Source organism: Leuresthes tenuis, unplaced genomic scaffold, assembly GCF_036924035.1.
Source record: "Leuresthes tenuis unplaced genomic scaffold, fLeuTen1.0.hap1 SCAF_13, whole genome shotgun sequence".
Classification (NCBI taxonomy): Eukaryota; Metazoa; Chordata; class Actinopteri; order Atheriniformes; family Atherinopsidae; genus Leuresthes; species Leuresthes tenuis.
The window spans coordinates 18,222,475-18,236,519 of record NW_027325367.1 but is presented as its reverse complement, the minus strand read 5'-3'; the positions used below and the strand labels follow the sequence as shown (position 1 = coordinate 18,236,519).

The following is a 14,045-nucleotide window of genomic DNA, read 5'->3' as shown; positions in this document are numbered from 1 at the left end:
TTGGTGCAGAGTTGGTCTGGACAATAAAAGCTATAAACTAAGCAAGAGTAAGTAAAGACAATTCATTTAAACCCAGAGGTCAACCCTGACCCTTTAATGTAACTCAGTGTTTTTGCCCTAACCTCACATATGTGTAGTGCTTGAAGCTAGCCAAGTAGTTTTTTTTTTTTTTGTTGTTTTTTTACTCATACTTTATTAGTTTTTGGCATAGAACAGTAAAGAATACAGCACAGTGTCAGTGGGGTACATGTTCTTAGCAGTAATAGTCAAACATCTCTGACATCAATCAAAGGTATTTGGTTTGAAATTTGTATTCTGTCCATTTTTCATGTTTCTTATCGAATTTTGTTTGCTGGAGTCTCAATATATACGTGAGTCTTTCCATGTTGATTATCTCTTAGTCTGTGTCCAGACAGTTCCTCTAAGGGGAGGGTCCTCTGTATGTCATTTCCTGGTGATTGCCTTCTTGGCTCCAGCCAGCAGAATTTTTACCAGATATTCATCATCATGTTGTAAGGTACAATATCTTGCATGTCTTTGGTAGTTCATATCCCAGTATTGTTTTCAATTCTACCCATACAACATTCCATTAATTTCTCATTTTAGTACATTCCCAAAAAACCTGACTGTGATCTGCATTCCGCTCTCTAAAAACCATCCCCAGCATGCTTGTTGTGTAGTTGAGAATTTGCTCTTTGTTTTGGGAGAAATAAAAAACCTGATTATATTTTTCCAGCAAAATTCTTTCCACATCCTGGAGCTGGTGGTGGTTCGCTGTACATCACATAAGTTAAACCAATCCTCTTCAGCTAATGGTATTTTACTTTCTTTTACCCGTCTGTCTCTTATATACAATGTAGATCCTCTGTTCTTCTCTAGACCCTGGTACAGTGTTGAAACCACGCTTCTAGTATTGTTTCTACAGTGCTATAGTTTATTCAGCTCCTGGGGTAGATCTGGTTTTATTTCTTTCTCAAAGAAGTCTCTAACTTGATAATATCTAAACTGATCGCAGTCCTCCAGTCCATATTCCCTCTTCAGTTTTTGAAAGCTTTTAATTTTCTCCTGATCAATTATTGTGCATATTGCTGTAAGCATTGCTGTAGTTTGTCTATTGTTCATAGCTACTATCCATTGCCCCTGGTTTAAATTTGGAATCACAAATCAGCCAGCTCAAAATTTAGATTTCCCTCTCTAGTTTGTATTTCCTAATCCCTATAAACCAGATTTTCAGAGAGAATGTAGTAATTTGATCAAGCATATTCTTATATCTCATAAACATGTCCCTGTTTGCAATCATACTTTGGATATGGTATCCCTCTCTTTTTAATCCAATATCTTCCCACTTTGCAGTATACTCAGGATCACACCAATACACCAGAAGTCGAGTCTGTGCAGCATAATAATATTCTAAAAGGTTTGGTAGGGATAACCCGCCTTTGTCTTTGGGAATCTGAAGAGTTGCATACTTTATCCTTGAAGCGTGAGATTTTTTGTTCCGTTCTTTGAATTGTGATATGGGTATTTCTATTGGTAATGATGTTTTAATAGCTCATCAAGCAATTTCCATATCTGAACCTATGCAAGCAGTTTTAATGCCAAAACATAACCAAATAATTTTACTGTCTACTGCTAAACCTCGCCAAGTCATTTTCATGACCAAACCTAACCAAGACATTTCAATTACTAAAGCTAACCAGTTCATGTCAATGTCTAAATCTAACTAAGCCCTTTGGTTTGTGGGTCACTGCTTGCCTAAAGCTGCTGTAAGTAAGCAGCGATTTCAAGTGACATCCTCATGATTATGGGCTCCGCAGCTTCTGTCCAACCCTCCCCCATCGTCCTCAGGGGCCCCTTATATCTTGTGAGCCTGCAGAATGATGTTTGCAGCAGTTGCTGTTGGCTTTTTTTGTCATCAAAGCCAGGTGCATCATTTACCGGGGCAAAAGAACGGGTTTCCTGCATGCCAAAAAGTAGTAGCGCTAAAGAGGAACCCTGTGAGCTGAAAACTGATGATAGGGGTCCCCTGCCCACACATAAGAATGTGTCAGTTTGGTATCAAAATTTGTTGCATTTGGTGTATCAAGACATTTCACACAATGAGTGAGAATCTCCACTGGCTGGTTTCATTAGAGAAAAGAGCTTAAGATTCATGCTTAGGATTCCATGAGTATATGATACATTTGATGCTATTCCATATGGAAATTGTATTCAATAAGTTAATAAGTAAATCAGACCCATAGCGGTGCAGGAAGATGAGCCAGGGAAGACTACAGTAAGTGCTTATTCATCCTCACATCACATGAATATTCATATATTTGGAAGAAAAACATACAGTGGCTGTACACATTATTGTTTTACATGTATTTGTTCTAATAGTAATATTGACTAGGCTTTATTATACTTTGGGATGAGTATCGTCAAGTTGTCCTTTGGATTTTTTTTTTCCATGCTTCTCATCTCTTTTGCAAACCAAGGCCCTGGCAAATTGTTTTATCAAACGAGAACAATATTGAGTATGATAATCCTAACACTGGACATCAATATCCTCGGAGAAGTCTGAATAACTCACATTCTTTGGATGAACCAGACTCTGCAAACTTTTGTTTGTTTACTCTTGTCCAGTGGGAGTCTTAATTTTCTCCCCCCTCGTGCTCAGTTGATAATATAATCAAAAGAACAGCCAGCACAATACCTTCGGACATAAGAAGGGCCTACAGATCTGGTAGTACTGAGGTGGCAGCCAGCCAGCCATAACAACATCAAACAGCCCCTAGCCTCCAGCGCTTCCACGGAGCCAAAATCCTGGACCAAAAATATGATTGCTTGTTCTTTTTAAGATAAGAATGCAGACAAGCTTAAAAGTTATTGCGAACAATATGTGCAGGTATGAGGTGGCATAGCAGTCGAAGTGGCTGAATTGTAGTGAACAAATAAGAGGAAAGTGGTGTTTTAGGTCAGGAAAGGACTGCTGGATGTTGGATGGATGATCAGAGTAGGTGATCCTCTCTTCTTGCAGGAAATAATAGGAACAGAAACAGATAGCACTCTGATTTAAACGTGCACTATCACCTTCTCCAGCCTTGTCTAGTCAGTGGAGGAACTTGTCCCATAGCTTGTTTTAACAAAGACACTGAAACAGTAGAATGCTGAAAGAGAATATGGAAGACTGATATAGAGCACCACCTGCTGGTAAACATTTGTAAATACACAGGCCTGAAGATTCACTTGTGAGAAAGAGAGTACGGCATCTTTCAATAGAAAGGTTTTATGTATTCGGACATTTAGGGTTCTTACCAGATTTTAAAATCCGGTGAACACAATGTCAAACAAACAACAACACTCGACATATATTGTGTCGTCTATCAAACAAAAACTAAGAAAGTAAACTGAGCACACGCCATGATTGAATAGCTTGTAGAGTTACTCTGCGCAGCAGCATAAGTAAAGATTTTCTGTGTGACATTATGAGTCTTTCACATCAATGTAGAAGAATTTTGGCTCACTCTTTACAACATTGCCTCGGTTAATTGAGGTTTGAGGGTATTTGTTTATAGTGCACAGCTCTTATAAGGCTCCACCACAGCATTTCAATCAGGTTGAAGTCTGGACTCTCACTTAACCATTTGGAACACCTTGATTCTTCTCTTTTTCAGCTTTTTGGGCATTCTGACTTGCTGCTGTGCTTGGAATCATTGTCCTGTTGCGTGACTCAATTTCAATCGAGCTTTATTGGCCTCACACTTGACTCTGGCATACAGAGGACTTCATACTTGATTCTACAACACTGGCTGCAAAACAAGCCCAAATCATCAACCCTCCACCACCGTGCTTGACAGTTGGTATTTTTCAATTCAATTTTATTTATATAGCGCCAGATTACAACAATTGTCATCTCAAGGCACTTAAGTAATATAGTCCAATTCAAGCCAATTGGAATTCAATTCATTGTAATCATAATCCAATTAATTCATATAGAGCTAATTAAAAAAATTAATATCCTAGCTAAGGAAACCAACAGATTGCACCGAAATGTGTCTTCAGTCCAATCTCCCGTCCTGAGCGTGCCTGTGGCAACTGTGGAAAGGAACGACTCCCTTTTAACAGGAAGAAACCTCTGGCAGAACCAGACTCAGGAAGGGTGGCCATCCGCCTCGACCAGCTGGGGTTTGAGAAGACAGAAAAGAGGGAAAAGAGGGGGGAAAAACACCATAACGCCATTCAAAGGATATCTGTTGGAACAGGGAAACATAGGTTAATAACCACAATAATGTCACATGTACATAAAATCAATTTTGAAATTAAACAGGGGGAAAAAGAGAGCAAAGTGAGGAAAGGTGTGACAGATGAGGTCCCCCAGCAGTCTAAGCCTATAGCAGCTTAACTATGGGATGTTTCAGGATTACCTGAGCCATCCCTAACTATAAGCTTTATCGAAAAGAAAAGTTTTAAGCCTAATCTTAAAAGTGGAAAGGGTGTCTGCTTCCCGGACATTTACTGGCAGCTTATTCCACAAGAGAGGGGCCTGATAACTGAAGGCTCTACCTCCCATTCTACTTTTAGAAACTCTGGGAACAACAAGTAAACCTGCAGTTTGGGAGCGAAGTGCTCTGTTAGGAAAATATTGTACAATGAGATCTTTAAGATATGATGGAGTTCGGTCAGTAAGAGCTTTATATGTGAGGAGAAGAATCTTAAATTCTATTCTGAATTTAACAGGGAGCCAATGAAGAGAAGCTAAAACTGGAGAAACATGATCTCTCCTGTTAGTTCTCATCAGAACTCTGGCTGCAGCATTTTGGATCAGCTGGAGGCTTTTCAGAGAATATGTGGGACAGCCCAATAATAAGGAATTACAGTAGTCCAATCTTGAAGTAACAAATGCATGAACTAGTTTCTCTGCATCACCTTGAGACAGGATGTTCCTGATTTTGGCAATATTACGAAGGTGAAAGAAGGCAGTCCTAGAAACCAGTTTTATATGTGCGTCAAATGATAAATTCTGGTCAAAAATAACTCCAAGGTTCCTCACTGTAGAACTAGAAGCCAAGGAAATAACTAGAAGCCAAGGAAATAGTATGAGGTGTGTCTGCTGATAAGCTGTGTTTGTTTTTCTCCACACATGGTGCTCTGCATTGTGACCAAACATCTTCACTTTGGTCTCGTTTGTCAGCCCCCTTATAAGCAGCTTATTCAGATGCACTTTTTTTGGAATTGTACCGTCATTAACTTTAACGTTTAACATGCCTGTAGAGTCTCGGATGTAGCTCATGGGTTTTCTTGCCATTTATCTGAGCATTATACTGTCTGACCTTGGGGTGAACTCACTGAGATGACTGCTCTTTGGAAGAAGGGCAATTTTCTTGAATGTCTCCTCTTGTGAATCACCTTTCTCACTGTAGAGTAATGGACACCAGGTTTGTTGGGAATGGCCTTATAATCCTTGCCAGACTACCAAGCTGCAAAAATTGCTCCTCTAAGATCTTTGTCTTCCCTCCTTGCAGTTATGTTGACACACAGCTGAACTGCCAAAAACTTCTGCTTTCAAAGAGGTGCTCACACTTGCTGATAATCAATTAATCAAGTGCATTTGATTAACATTACATACCCTCTTATTTCCGATGGAAGCAGTTAGAGTGTACTTAGTTTTTCACACACAGCTTTTGCATTTTGGCTCAGTTTTATTTAAATAAATGTTGACACTAATATGCCATGGAGTTGTTGTCTATCTGAGGTTGTATTTACTCCTTATCCCTGTCATGATTTACGTTCTGTTTCATGTCTTGTCTCATCATTTCCTGTTTTATTTTGAAACTTCCTCTTGTACCTTGCTCTTCCTCCTGTGTCAAGTGTCTGATTGTCTTCCCTGATTCCCAAGTGTTTCCACCTGTTCCCCTTGGCTCCTCATGTGTTCAAATAGTCTGCATTTCCCTGGTCTAGGGCCAGTATGTTGTCTCTGTCCATGAGCTTCATTACCAGCCATCTCTTGAATCACAGCCAGCCTGCAGTGGGCGATCGTCCTGCAGAGTTATCTTGATTTGTAATTTATCCATAGTCATAGTTTTTGTATTTATTAACTCACGGTACGTTTCATAGCTCTGTTCTGTTCCTCTGTTTTGTTTTTTTTTAACATTTTTGATTTGTAATGTTTCATAGTTCCTCCCCTAGTTGAGCAGTTTTGTGTTATGTTCTTTAAGACCTTTTGTGCCGCCGTTAAAGGCGAGCTTTAAGTTGATAGTTAAAGTTTCATAGTGCCTCGTTTTTTTAAGAGCGTCTTTTGTTTAAATCTGCCTCAATAGGAGAGCGTGAGAGTTTATTTTGTAATCATTCATAGCCCTTTGTTTTCCTCCCAGTGTGCAGAGTTTTTCTGTTAACTTTCATAGCTGCACTCACCCTCAAACATATTTACTGAGGAGAGTGCTTAGGATTTTCAGCCTGATCAATTGCTCTGTGAGGAGACCCTCATCCTGCCTTGCCTTGCTGTGCTTTGTTTATTTAATAAATATCTTTGCTTCTGAACCGACCCTGCGCTTGTGTCCTGCGGCCGTGACAATTCCTTTCAACACCTGGAACCTAAAACCTACATACAGAAGGGGTATGAATAAATAAGTTTTGCTTCTTCATATCCCTTTTCAGACAATTTGCATTAATGTCATATCTGAAGGTGTATATGTATATATACTTACAAGTATATTCAATTGGAGATTTTGTTTATACTACTAGTTTCTATTCATGTTCAACTTTATATATGAAAATGTAATGCGATGTTGAACTAATACTGGTGAATATGTACATGTTGTTCGGGATTGTTTTTACAACTGTTTACCAATTGCTTTTGGTGAAAATTTGTCTGACATAAATTCAAGAGAGGGCATGCTTTAAATTTTGATATGATTATCCCAGGATCATATTTTTGTAGTTCAACCTTGCAAAGTTTGTTTTCCTATCACTGCAAACCTAGATCCTCCCCTGCCCTCACGACTGTGATGAATGATATTAGGTTCTAATAACACAGAAACCATCATCACGGTAAGTGTGATGCTGCTTTCTCGTGATAATGTGCCGTGATCTCGAGCAAACCAAAAGGACTATTTCAGTAGAGATATCACACAAAAGCTTTGTTCTCTCAATATAAAAGCACAATCAACTTGTGAGCTCAAGATGGTGGCATGAAAATAAACAACTGCAGAGACTTCAAAACTGCTCTCGACTTCTGTCCCTTAGCATTTAAAGATGAACTTTCTTTTTCATATGACTGCTATTAATCACTTAACAAAGATCCCAAACATTTCTTTTGTGGTCTGTTTTTCTCTTTTCTTCCTTTTTTCAATACTATGCCGTATATGACAAATTTGGGCTGAATTATTTTCTCCACGCCAGCCACATTATCAACCAGTTGCTGCATTTAAAGCTCTGAAGTAGGCCACCGGCTCCTGATTGGAAGTCTGAATCACCTAATCTCCAGGGTTCAATAAGGACGTAATCACCATCGCAGATATAAATTCCAATTTAAAATTTGGTCTAAAAAAAAAATCAGTGCTGCCCTGGTAAACATGCTCGACACAAGCAGATACCAGAGAGAGCACATTTAAATAGCATGTTCTGTTCATTTCAACACAGAAAAAAAAAAAAAAAGAATCCTGTGTATACATTTATACCCGACCACCCACACACTGAATACTCATGGATCAGTGTGATGTTGTGTCAGCCTCAAGAATGTAAGTAAATAATATTCTGAGTGCTAAATGAGAGGACATTCTGAGCTGAAAATCACCTTTTAAATTAGCTAGAATTAGTCAGATCACATGCTAGGGTTAGTCCTCACACTTTTCAAATGTAAATAAGACTTTGTGGAAGATGTTGCAGCTGAGAAACCAGGGATGGAGCACATTAATCACTTTATTTGAGAGTACAGAAACAGCCTTCACGATTACTCAGTCTCACAGCGTTTCAGCCCGTTTTAGCAATTCAAAATGTGACTCGTGTTCAGCCAATACATTCACAAGAGCAAACGTAAGTGTTTGATTCACAATGTCCATCTGCATCGCTAGGTCTATCACCCCTGTGTGCCTTTATGTTTTTAAGCAGAGGTGAGTCACTCTATTCTGGCTCAAACAATCACCCTGTTATTTCGGTCTTCCTGGAGATGAGTGTAATTGCATGAACCATTGGAGGGTTTTCCTGCTTCACCAGCTGAGAGGCAAGCACGCAGGATCTGATGCACGAAGCGCATCAATCGACGTAGATGCATGCTCCCTGTTGGCAATACTGATCTATTTTAAGTTCCGGTGGAGTTCCCCTCCGAGCTGAAACTGATTCTCGAGTTGCTGGACCGCTTGTTGGAGAAAGTTCAGAAAGGTTCAAAGTTGTAAAAACTCCAAGTGCCCCCTACATGTCATATATGCAACTGAAGCAAAGAAGACGCCACATAGGTCTTCTTCTGCTTAATTTAGTGGGCATAGGGATATGAAGTTACAAAAAAAGTTCTTGCTTGCTGGTTCTATACAAACTGCTTAGATATAATTTCTTTAGGACGTGACTGGGATGGTGTAATCTATATCTTGCCCAGAAATGCTACTGTTAGGTATGCTGAAATATAAAAACATAAGTGTTGGCCTTTAAAATCCTTACCAACCTGTTCTTGTATGAATCCTATGATTATAATCAACATAAATTATTAAATATTAACACAGTTGTAGAAGTTTAGCACACATGCTTAAAGCAGGGATCAAATGTATATTTTCATTAGGACCGGGACTTTAACGCGTTAATTAAGATTAATTAATTATACAGAAATGAATGCGTTAAAATTAACGCGTTTTAATCACACTTATTTTTGCACCGCAGAACGTTTCTCACTTGATGAGTTTCAGGCATACCGATTATACTGGAGCACCAACTAACGTTCATGACTTCAGACATAGGCGGGGCCAGGGTAGGGCTTAGTTGGGCTATAGCCCCACCAAGAATTGTGTTAGCCCTACCATTAGTCCTAACATAGAACCAAGAGAAGTGCGTCAGGCAGCTGCGATGACAACTGTCACTCACATTACATACGTCACTCATGTGAGCGCGCTTTGAGTGCATGCTCATCACAAAACCGGGCGGATTGTACTCATTTGAAAATCTCAACCTGGTGAGCATATGTAATTGGTCAGGGCTCTGTTTTGGTTGTGTGGTAGACTACATATGGCTTTTGGACAACTTAACTTAACATTTCCATATAAAACTAGATCTTAACAGGCTCAAATATCTATTATGGAAAAAAGTAAACTGAAAAGTTTATGCTGCTGTGACCAGTTGTAACAGACTTTGAATAAAAATAGAAATAGACGTAACATGTTTTTAGGTTTGTTTAGTTGTTACGATGAACGTTGTGAATGTTGGACTGTAAGAGCCAATCAGTTTCGCAAGTCCACCATTCAACGACCAATCATTTCGCCGGATTCTTCCCCGCTCCAACATTTGACCAATGACAGGGTGGAAATGTTGGACGAGAATTGTATACATTGTGGCCGACAGGGGGCGTTTAGAATGAGCAGTGAATACGATGCCGAGGCAGCGTATTCAAAAGGGAAAAAAAAGTCTATTCAATCGACATGGTGAGTATTTACATATTTAATACAGTTCTGTTCAGGTTATAAGACGTTAGTTTAAGCCTAGAAGTGATTTCACCTCGTGTGTGTGTGTTGTCATGTCCTTTGAATGAGTTGTCTACATTAGGACCGCTCCGTTATCTGTCTCCATTTCCTCCGACACTGTTAGCTCACGTCCATGCTATTTACTTTTTACAAGCCCGGCGCCACTGCCTCTGTGATATACACTCGTTTTTGCTTAGCTTAATTATCACTTTCTGTTTGTATGATAGACCTAGCTTCATTCATCACTTGTGGAAATGACACTCATTCATGTCTCTGAAGGCATCTTGTAACAAGCCAAAGAAACTCAAGGCGATGGCGGACTCAGACTAGATGTCCCGTCTGAGGAAGTTTGCCTGTATCAAAGGATATCAGCACTGCACAGTATATTTTATTGCTTGTTATTTACTCTAGTAATACTTTTACTCGTGATAGAAAATACAGTAAAGCCATTGAGTTAATAAACATGTCATGAGCAAATAATGTACATCAGATCTGTGTCTGTGTTCATTTATTCAAACCTCAAATAGTTATTCAACTATTGTTTTTAGATTGAGAAAAGTTCAATGCAGATGCATGGAAAGATGTCCTTATTCGGTGAGCTCAGAAAGTGTACCTGTGGATTCCACACTCCAAAGGTAACACTGGTCAATTAAAGACTCAAGCAGTGTGGTCATGTGTATCAGTAATGCTAATGCTAATTATGATAAATCTATTCTGCCATTAACCAACAGCCAACCGGAGCAACTGCTGCTCAGGGGCCCACACAGCAACATCCTGGAGTAGCGGGTCCAGTTCAAAGCACTTTGGGACAGCAGAGTGTGTAATGTATAATCATATATGTACTGTCAATAGTAAAGCATTGTATATAGTGTAGTAGTATTGTATGTAATTAATAATTCTAAATAATGGTTGTTTGTAAATAGTTGAAAATATTGTTTGTTAAAGTACTATATATATATAGTGTGTGTGCTTACTGTTAATAACTGATTTTTCTATTTTTTCATTGCATTTATTGAACTGTTTTTGGTCTTTTTTCTTGATGAAATCTTATTTATTTATTTAAGTGTTTCTTTTTTCTCTGGACAAACAACGGGTGTTCAGCAAAAGTGTCATAATATTAATAATAACGTTAAAGATGATAAGAATAATGACAACAATAACAGTAACATAGTATTTTATTAACAAGAGAGGTTTCGGATGCTATCCAAGTCGTGTGATGAGCCTGTGACAAGTGAGGTTTTTGGTCCTGCAGGTAGGTGAGAGAAGAAAAGCAAAAAATTATTACACATTACACAAATAATTGATCAAAATATTGACACGAAGTTACTATTGCTACTACAAGGTGAAGGGAATAACCTTAAAGGCAGTCATATCTTTGTAGTTGTTATATGTTGTCTAATAATTTACTAAACTTTAGAGCTAGCCCAGATTTTTAATTGAGGAACCCCTCAAACACCTGGGAAGGTGAGCCACTCCCCTCCATTGAGGGTTTCCCTTTAAATTCCACTGTTCGGCCGTTTTCGTTCCATTCATTCCATGTTTGCATGACAGTCATCAAGCAGACACTCTTATCCAAAGAGGCTTACAAATGAGGAACACATTGGAGGACTATGTGGGGTTCATGCCTCACCCAAGAACAGTTCCAACATATAGACTGGGATGCTGGGGATTGTACCAGCAATCTTGTGACTAAAGAACGAGGAAAGAGTCTGAAGAAGAATGTTCACTAAGAAAAATTCTGAATTGTGTAAATTCCTGTACTTTAAAATGTTTCTTTTTCTTCTGTAGAAGGAGAGAGAGAAAAAAACTTCGAAAATGGACTAGAAAAGTAACACCTTAAGACACAGGGGCGCCACCTAGTGGAGAACACAGAAACCGGTAACTGACAGCATGCTGAGATTGCTAAAATGCTAAGATTTCTGATTTAAGTGGATCGAAAGACACAACACGACACTCATGCACACGTGGTTTGTTTGCATGTGCCAGATGAGATGTATCTGTCAAATAATTGGAACAAAACAACACATGGTAAAATAATATAATTGTTTCCGAATTTACTTTTTCATCTTTTTGCTAGAGAGAAACCACCCGTCAGAAGTGCAAGTATAAAGTTTGTCAACACAAGTATTGGGACAATATAAGCCCAGGCTTATATCGAACCAGGCTCGATTAAAAAAAAAAATTTAAAAAAAGACATAACGTTGCATCCATGTCAGCTCAGGGGACAAAGACATTTTTCAGCTCCTGTTTATAAATGAACCCAAACTTGCAACTTTGCAATCTTCTTTGGTTTAATTGAAACTTTGAAGATTGGAATTTGACACGTGCAATATGTAAATGTCCTAAATCTGAGGTTGATATTAAAAAAAGGTTTTGTCAGAAGTGGGATTCGAACCCACGCCTCCAGAGGAGACTGCGACCTGAACGCAGCGCCTTAGACCGCTCGGCCATCCTGACTCTGTGTAACACCATCACTGGTATGGAATATAGTGATATGTAAGACTACATACGCCCAAAACTCTGTCAATAGTATTAACTCACTATTACAAAATTATCATGACTTGATCACGTGCAGTTTGCAGGTATTACTGGTCCAGGATCTCTGCAGGTTTCAACAAGTCAAATTTAAGACCTTTTAAGACCATAATGAATACAATTTAAGACCCATTTCACAACCATACTGGCAAAAAAGTACAAAATGCATGAAGGAAACTTGGAGGCCCGGAATTACTTTACTAAGTATAGGATTTTTTTTTTTACAGCTCTTTCACATTGGAATACAAAATGCTTAACCAAACTAAAAACACCAGAAGCCTTTCTATTGTGAACTAATATTTGTTCCGTTAACTTTGACAGTTGTGACTTTGACAATTGTGTATTAACATCATCACGTTAGGATTTCTCATGAATTTCATGCGTGTCAGTGCATGTAACGTTAGACTGCTTCAGAGAACAATACACCGTTAACGGGACATCGCTTATATGCAACAGCAGCCTGTCGCTATGACAGAGAACATATGGAGTCAGATCGGAGTTTACGTGTGTCGGTAACGGCGCACACGGACGAGAGACACCTGACTGGATGTGAACACATGCCGGGTGCCCCGTGCTGCCAGTGACCCCGCCTTCATCAAAACACTGCAACGGAGCAATAATAGAAAAAAGATGTCGTGCGCCAACTCACCGGGTCGCACAACACACTAACTAGTTGTGCTCGTTAAATTGTGACCGGGTGCACAGGTACTTTAGTTCCGTTTGTTGTTATGTTATAGCGTCGAAATAATTAAAAGCAAGTTTATGCATTTGTTTTAAATACAAGTAGCGTTAATACATTTTTAAGACCTTTCAAAATGGTATTTAAGACATTTCATGAAATTTTAATTTAATTTTAGACATTTTAAGGTCTTAAATTCAAATTATTGGATTTTAGACGTTTTTAATACCCCACAGATACCCTGTGGTCACACAAGCAGCCTGCATGAATGTAAATATATATTCAACAAACATGGTGTTTCAGGTCATTTTTGAGTGTTAAAATCTGAAGCTGACAATGTATCATTGCTCATATTTCACCTTACATAAAATACAAAAAGCATTCCCTTCCACACATCAAAACCAATCAGATCAACTCAAACGTCATAACATTGAAACAAACCATTTACTTTTCAATAGCTGAACACTATTCTAGCGTACTTTGTTAGATATACAGTATATAAATACTACAAATATTGAACATATTTTTTTTGGATGAATGCTTGGATTTAAATTCTTCTTTTTGTTTGACAGTCATACAGGTCTGGCCAGTCACTACAGAAAAACAACTAAAATTATGCACACATAACTCTCTCTCACACACACACACACACTCACTCACACTATTGGTGGTGGTAGACTGGGTCCTTGTGTCTGCCCACACTGACTTGTCTGGCTAGCTTCAGGTTGGGAGCTGCCAGGGCTGCTGGTTTCATGGCTGTGGTCTGTCTGGACCTGATCTGGGTCTGACTTGTGCTTCTTTACAAAGAAGTCTCCAATATTTCCCCTTTCCTTTCACTGTTATATATCCCCACACAAAATAAGACCGCCTGGTTAAACCTCAATATTGTGTTAATCTTAAACGACTTGTCTCCATTCTTGTGCTTTAACTTACTTTAAAATAAACTACCAGCCTTGCTACTGTAAAATTAAACTACATCATGTAGGTTAGTCAGGTGATGTAGCTTGGCTAAAGTTATACTTTTAGACCTTCATAATAACAAACAAGCTTCATGGACATTGATATAATCTTTGGGCATTTGTTACGGTTTCATCTAACGTTACAGTCTATTATGAAATCCTTATGAACTGTGCTGATTATACACTTACTGAAAACCAACAATGATATGGTCCCCCCCACATTATCCCAAG

At 38.7% G+C, this 14,045-nt stretch overlaps 1 non-coding gene across 1 annotated transcript; it reads right to left on the bottom strand.

Annotated features, from left to right (window-relative positions):
* Window positions 1-12,015: 12,015 nt before the first annotated feature.
* trnal-cag (transfer RNA leucine (anticodon CAG)) lies at window positions 12,016-12,098 on the bottom strand. Its single transcript has one exon. It is a non-coding gene; the product is annotated as a tRNA-Leu (tRNA).
* Window positions 12,099-14,045: the final 1,947 nt, after the last annotated feature.